The sequence below is a fragment of the Heterodontus francisci genome, unplaced genomic scaffold (assembly GCF_036365525.1).
Source record: "Heterodontus francisci isolate sHetFra1 unplaced genomic scaffold, sHetFra1.hap1 HAP1_SCAFFOLD_456, whole genome shotgun sequence".
Taxonomy (NCBI): Eukaryota; Metazoa; Chordata; class Chondrichthyes; order Heterodontiformes; family Heterodontidae; genus Heterodontus; species Heterodontus francisci.
In genome coordinates, this window is record NW_027142287.1 from 232,565 (window position 1) to 239,865 (window position 7,301).

At 41.9% G+C, this 7,301-nt stretch overlaps 1 non-coding gene across 1 annotated transcript; it reads right to left on the minus strand.

The window, feature by feature from the left end:
- Nucleotides 1–5,409: 5,409 nt before the first annotated feature.
- trnal-uaa (transfer RNA leucine (anticodon UAA)) lies at nucleotides 5,410–5,482 on the minus strand. The gene has a single exon. It is a non-coding gene; the product is annotated as a tRNA-Leu (tRNA).
- Between the last annotated feature and the right edge of the window lie 1,819 nt (nucleotides 5,483–7,301).

Consider the following 7,301-nt stretch of genomic DNA (forward strand, 5'->3'; position numbering starts at 1 on the left):
TGCTGTTAATCTAACTGGCCTGTAGTTAGCCGGACTGTCCTTACACCCTTTCTTGAATAAGGGCATCGCAGTTGCCACTGTTTATCCGCATTTCCTTTCGCAACCTGGGATGCAAGCCATCCAGACCAGGTGATTTATCTACCCTAAGCACAGCCAGCCTTTTTATTACCTCACTCTCTCAATTTGTACCCTCTCCATTGCCTCTACTCTCTTCACTTCGACTGATATTTTGTCAAATTCCACTTCCTTAGTGATCACTGATACAAAGTACTCATTAAGTAGATTAACATTGCCCTGCACTTCCAAGCATATATTATCCTCTTTGTCCCTAATAGGCCCGACTCAACCTCTTACTACCCACTTACCATTAACATGCTGCTCGAAGATTTTTGGGTTCCCTTTCATGTTGACTGCCAGTCTATTCTCATAGAAATAGAGAATAAGCAAATATAGAAGATGTAAGTATTTCCCATCCTTGATGAGGTGGAACTTTTTTATGTTGTGGGTAGTAATGACTTGGCGCACGAGTGTGGTGGAAGCAGAGACAATCAATGATTTGAAAAGGAAATTAGATGGATACTTGAAGGAAAGAAACTTGCAGGAGGAAAGGGATCGAGCTGGTGTGTGGAACTGACTAGATTGCTCCGGGGAGAGCCAGCATGGACGTGATAGGCCAAACAACCACCTTCTGTGCTATAAATGACTCTGTGTTGTTTCTCAAATTCAATCCACTGGTGCTTGGTGAATAATTTCAAATTAAATTGTGCAACTGGAAAATCAGAACCAAGGCAAGGGACGCATAAGGAAGCAAAATTGCTGAAACCCTGGATCTTTAACTCTTCAGTCCAATGCTCGCCCAACTGAGCTATTTCAGCCCTCGATTAACAGTGGTTTGGTGTCCTTGTTTTGGAAGAAAATACATACATTCAAGTTTTCCAAAAAATTAAAGAACACAACATGTGAGTAATATTCCCCATTGCTTTCTCAGTACTGATGGATTGTGAAGCGGGAGACAGCCAGAAGTGCCACAGAGCCACATAGACCCCGAGCTGAGAATGAAATGAGATCAAATTCAATCGTTCATAGTGAGATGCTGCTGAGAGGTAAGACTCATGAATCAAAGCGAGACTTGCTCATTTCAAACACTCCCTGTACTCTCTGCTCATGAAGCCTTAAAAAAGGGAAAAACAGAATGGCACTCAAACTCACAACCCTGCCATTAAAAGTCTCATGTTCGACTGACAGAACTGTCACTTCTACTCGGTCTCTTATTGGATGGATGCAACTCCAACGCAGGGGTGGCATTCAAATCCTCCCATGGGTCCACATGTCAGACTGAGTACCATGTTGTAGACTCAAGCAAAGGAAATCTGCTCAGTTCCAAAACTATCAGCGAATTGAAGCTGATCACGATCAACTTCATCAGAGGTCAGAACTACCTGGTGAACGAAGACACTCTGAAGAAGGATCCACAATTATTCAAAGGCATCGACAAAGTGAAAAACAAGAAAATCGATGAGTCAAAGCAAACCAAACAACAGAAACACTGAAGAATTCCATTTCATTCCAGTCCAGATGTTTTTGGAGTCAGGTCTCAATTACTGCAACAATATTGTATTCCCAGTTGGTTATCTGTACATTTAGTTAATTACAATTTTGTCGACAAGCTCTTTGAATCCAGTTGTCTGGTCCTCAAGCCAGCTCCGTATGGAAATCAATTACACCTTCTGCAAGGCTGAAACCAATAGATAACCTTAATCTAAAAATGCCAGCAGACCAGGGCTCATCCGGGATTTGAACTCGGGATCTCTCGCATATTAATTAACCATATTTCCAAAGCGAGAATCATACCCTAGATCAACGAGCCACGGACAGGTCAGGTTTTATTAGCTCTTGTGGAATTTCACTGCAACCCCCCCAGTCAATCATCCATTATTTTTCAGATCAAAGCTACATCCTGCAAATGCTGAAATAAAAACAGAAAGTGCTGGAAATGTTCAGCAACTCTGGCAGCATCTGTGCTGAGAGAAACACAGTTAACGTTTCAGGGCACTCGCCTTTTGTTTCAGCCATCCTTTCAGACTGCTTCTGTCCATCCAATCTCACTTTCTGTTCGATCCACATTCTAACCATTCACTACGTTACTACATTTTTCATGAATTCCTCATTTCTTTTATTAATGACGATTTTGTATTTCTGGCCTTTGCTTCAGACACCACCACAAGTGGAATCATGTCTCCATCTACCCAATCAAACCACTTCGCTGTATCCTCACATTGCAATGTTTCTTTAACCCTGACAGACTGTGGAGTTTCTGCTGCTTGATTGCAGTTCTTGCTTCCCGCCAGTAGATGTCACCTCACTCCAATACAGTGAAGTTTACAAATCTGAGAGAGACACAACAGGAAATAACTGTTCACATTATAGTGAATGTGTGGGATTTAGAAATACTAGGAGTGGAGACGAGTTATTATTGCACTCTGCTATTACATCTTTTATAATGGACTCCAGCATTTTCCCCACGACTGATGTCAGGCTAACCGGTATATAATTCGCTGTTTTCTTTCTGCCTCTTTTTTTAAATAATGGAGTTACATTAACTACCGTCCAATCCATTGGAACTGTTCCAGAGTCTATAGAATTTTGAAAAAAGACCAGAAATGCATCTGCTATTTCAAGGGCCACTTCCTTAAGTACTCTGGGATGTAGATTATCAGGCCCTGGGGATTTATCGGCCTTCAATCCCAACAATGTCCCAAACATTCCCTTGTAATACTGATTTCATACAGTTCCTCCTTCTGACTAGACCCTATGTTCCCCAACATTTCTGGGAGATAATTTGTATCCTCCTTTGTGAAGACAGATCCAAAGTATGTATTTAATGGTCTGCCATTTCTTTGTTCCCCATTATAAATTCCCCCGTTTCTGACTGTAAGGGGCCCACATTTGTCTTCACTAATCTTTTTCTCTACACATATCTATAGAAGCTTTTACAGTCAGTTTTTATGTTCTCTGCTAGCTTACTCTCATACTCTATTTCCCCCTTCTTAATCAATCCTTTTGTCCTCCTCTGCTAAATTCCAAACTGCTCACAATCTTCAGGTTTGCTGCTTGTTCTGACCATTTTATATTTCTCCTCCTTGGATCTAATACTTTCATTAATTTCTTTTGTAAGCCACAGTTGAGTCACCCTTCCTGTTTTACTTATGCACAGACAGGAATGAACAATTGTTGTAATACATCCATGCGCTCTTTAAATGCTAGCCATTGCCTATCCACTGTCAACCCTTTAAGTAACGTTCCCCAATCTATCATAGCCAACTCCCGCCTCATACCTTCATAGTTTCCTTTGTTTAGATTCAGGACCCTAGTCTCCGAATCAACCCTCTCACTCTCCATCTTAATGAAGAATGTTATCATATTATGGGCGCACTTCCCCAAGGGACCCCACACAACAAGATTGTTAACTAATCCTTTCTCATGACACAATACCCAGTCCAGGATGGCCTGTTCTCCAGAGGTGTTATACACCTCTATCAATTCTCCACTCAATCTCCTTTGATATAGGCAGAATAATCCTAGCTTTTCCAACCTAACCTTGTAACTAAAATCCCCCATCCCTGCATCCATTCTGGTAAATCACCTCTGCGTCCTCTCAAGGACCCTCACATTCTTTCTAAAGTCTGCTGAGCAGAACTGGAAGCAACACTCCAAATGGGGCCTAACCTGAGTTTTATAATGGTTCAGCATAACTTCCCTGCTTCTGTACTCAATGCCTCTATTTATAAAGCCCAAGATCCCATATGCTTTGCGAACCACTCTCGCAATATGCTTTGCCACCTTCAAAGATTGATGCACATGAACCCCAAGTTCCTCTATTCCAGCACACTCTTTAGAACTGTGCCATTAAGTATATATTGCCTCTCCCTATTCCATTACATCACCTCACACTTGTCACTATTAAATTCCATCTGCCACCTGTCTGCCCATTCTGCTAGCCTACCCCTGCCCTGTTGCAGGCAGTTCATATCATCCTCACCTTTTGCCACTCCTCCAAGTTTGGTGTCATCGGCATATTTTGAGATTCTACTCTGTATTCCAAGATCCAAGTCACTTACCTTGAGCAAAAAAAGCAGTGGTTCTAGCACTGACCCTTGGGGAACACCACTGTCGACTATCCTCCAGTCTGACAAAGAACCATTTAATAAGACTCGCTGTTTTCTGCCCATAAACCAATTTTCTATCCAATTGGACACTGACCCTCCTATACCACGAACCTCAATTTTGTTAACCGCCCTTTTATGTGGTACCTTGTCAAACGCTTCCTTAAAATCCATTTAAACAACATCCACTGCATTCCCTTCATTATCCTGCTCTGTTAGTTCATCAAAAAATGCAGTTATATTAGTCAAGCATGAACTCCCATTTATAAATCCATGCTCACTCTCCTTAATTAACTCAAACCTCTCCAAGTGACTGTTGATTTTTTACCCTGATTATTCTTTCTAAAACCTTACCCACCACTGCTGTTAATCTAACTAGCCTGTAGTTACCCAGACTGTCCTTACACCCTTTCTTGAATAAGGGTGTCGCATTTGCCACTGTTTAATCCTCTGGCACCTCCCCCGTATCCAGGGAAGATTGGAAGATTATAGCAAGCCCTTCCGTTATCTACATCCGCATTTCCTTTCGCAACCTGGGATGTGAGCCATCCGGACCAGGTGATTTATCTTCCCTAAGCACAGCCAGCCTTTTTATTACCTCCCTCTCCTAATTTGTGCTCTCTCCATTGGCTCTACTCCCTTCACTTCGACTGATATTTTGTCAAATTCCACTTCCTTAGTGATCACTGATACAAAGTACAGATCATTAAGTAGATTAACATTGCCCTGCACCTCTAAGCTTATATTATCCTTTTTGTCCCGAATAGGCCCTACGCAACCTCTTACTACCCACTTATCATTTACATGCTGCTCGAAGATTTTTGGGTTCCGTTTCATGCTGACTGCCAGTCTATTCTCATAGAAATAGAGAATAAGCAAATATAGAAGATATATGTATTTCCCATCCTTGATGAGGTGGAACTTTTTTATGCTGTGGGTGGTAATGACTTGGCCCACGAGTGTGGTGGAAGCAGAGACAATCAATGATTTGAAAAGGAAATTGGATGGATACTTGAAGGAAAGAAACTTGCAGGAGGAAAGGGATCGAGCTGGTGAGTGGAACTGACTAGATTCCTCCGGGGAGAGCCAGCATGGACGTGATAGGCCAAACGACCACCTTCTGTGCTGTAAATGACTCGGTGTTGTTTCTCAAATTCAATCCACTGGTGTTTGGCAAATAACTTCAAAGTAAATTGTGCAACTGGAAAATCAGAAGCAAGGCAAGGGACGCATAAGGAAGAGCAATTGCTGAAACCCGGGATTGAAACTGGGACCTTTAGATCTTAAATCTAATGCTCTCCCAACTGAGCTATTTCAGCCCTACGCTAACAGTGGCTTGGTGTCCTTGTTTTGGAAGAAAATACATACATTCAAGTTTTCCAAAAAATTAAAGAACACAACACGAAAGTAATATTCCCCATTGCTTTCTTTGTACTGATGGATTGTGAAGCTGGAGACAGCCAGAAGTGCCACTGAGCCGCACAGACCCCGAGCTGAGAATGAAATGAGATAAAATTCAATCTTTCATAGTGAGATGCTGCTGAGAGGTAAGAGTCCTGAATCAAAGCGAGACTTGCTCATTTCAAACACTCCCTGTACTCTCTGCTCATGAAGCCTTAAAAAAGGGAAAAACAGAATGGCACTCAAACTCACAACCCTGCCATTAAAAGTCTCATGTTCGACTGACAGAACTGTCACTTCTACTCGGTCTCTTATTGGATGGATGCAACTCCAACGCAGGGGTGGCATTCAAATCCTCCCATGGGTCCACATGTCAGACTGAGTTCCATGTTGTAGACTCAAGCAAAGGAAATCTGCTCACTTCCAACACTATCAGCGAATTGAAGCTGATTGCAATCAACATCATCAGAGGTCAGAACTACCTGGTGAAAGAAGACACCCTGAAGAAGGATCCACAATTATTCAAAGGCATCGACAAATTGAAAAACAAGAAAATCGATGAGTCAATGCAAGCCAAACAACAGAAACACTGAAAAATTCCATTCCATTCCAGTCCAGAACCCAGTCCTGTTGAATTTGGAGTCAGGTCACAATGACAACAACAACTTTATATTCCCACTTGGCTATCTGTACATTTAGTTAATTACAATTTTGTCGACAAGCTCTTTGAATGCAATTGTCTGGTCCTCAAGCCAGCTCCGTATGGAAGTCAATTCCACCTTCTGCAAGGCTGAAACCAATAGATAACCTTACTCTAAAAATGCCAGCAGACCAGGGCTCGTCCGGGATTTGAACTCGGGATCTCTCGCATATTAATTAACCATATTCCCAAAACGACAATCATACCCCTAGACCAACGAGCCACGGACAGGTCAGGTTTTATTAGCTCTTGTGGAATTTCACTGGAACCCCCCCAGTCAATCATCCATTTTTTTCAGATCAAAGCAACATCCTGCAAATGCTGAAATAAAAACAGAAAGTGCTGGAAATGTTCAGCAGCTCTGGTAGCATCTGTGCTGAGAGAAACACAGTTAACGTTTCAGGGAACTCACCTTTTGTTTCAGCCATCCTTTCAGACTGCTTCTGTCCATCCAATCTCACTTTCTGTTCGATCCACATTCTAACCATTCACGACGTTACTACATTTTTCATGAATTCCTCATTTCTTTTATTAATGACGATTTTGTATTTCTGGCCTTTGCTTCAGACACCACCACAAGTGGAATCATGTCTCCATCTACCCAATCAAACCACTTCGCTGTATCCTCACATTGCAATGTTTCTTTAACCCTGACAGACTGTGGAGTTTCTGCTGCTTGATTGCAGTTCTTGCTTCCCGCCAGTAGATGTCACCTCACTCCAATACAGTGAAGTTTACAAATCTGAGAGAGACACAACAGGAAATAACTGTTCACATTATAGTGACTGTGTGGGATTTAGAAATACTAGGAGTGGAGACGAGTTATTATTGCACTCTGCTATTACATCTTTTATAATGGACTCCAGCATTTTCCCCACGACTGATGTCAGGCTAACCGGTATATAATTCGCTGTTTTCTTTCTGCCACTTTTTTTAAATAATGGAGTTACATTAACTACCGTCCAATCCATTGGAACTGGTCCAGAGTCGAGAGAATTTTGAAAAAAGACCAGAAATGCATCTGCTATTTCAAGGGC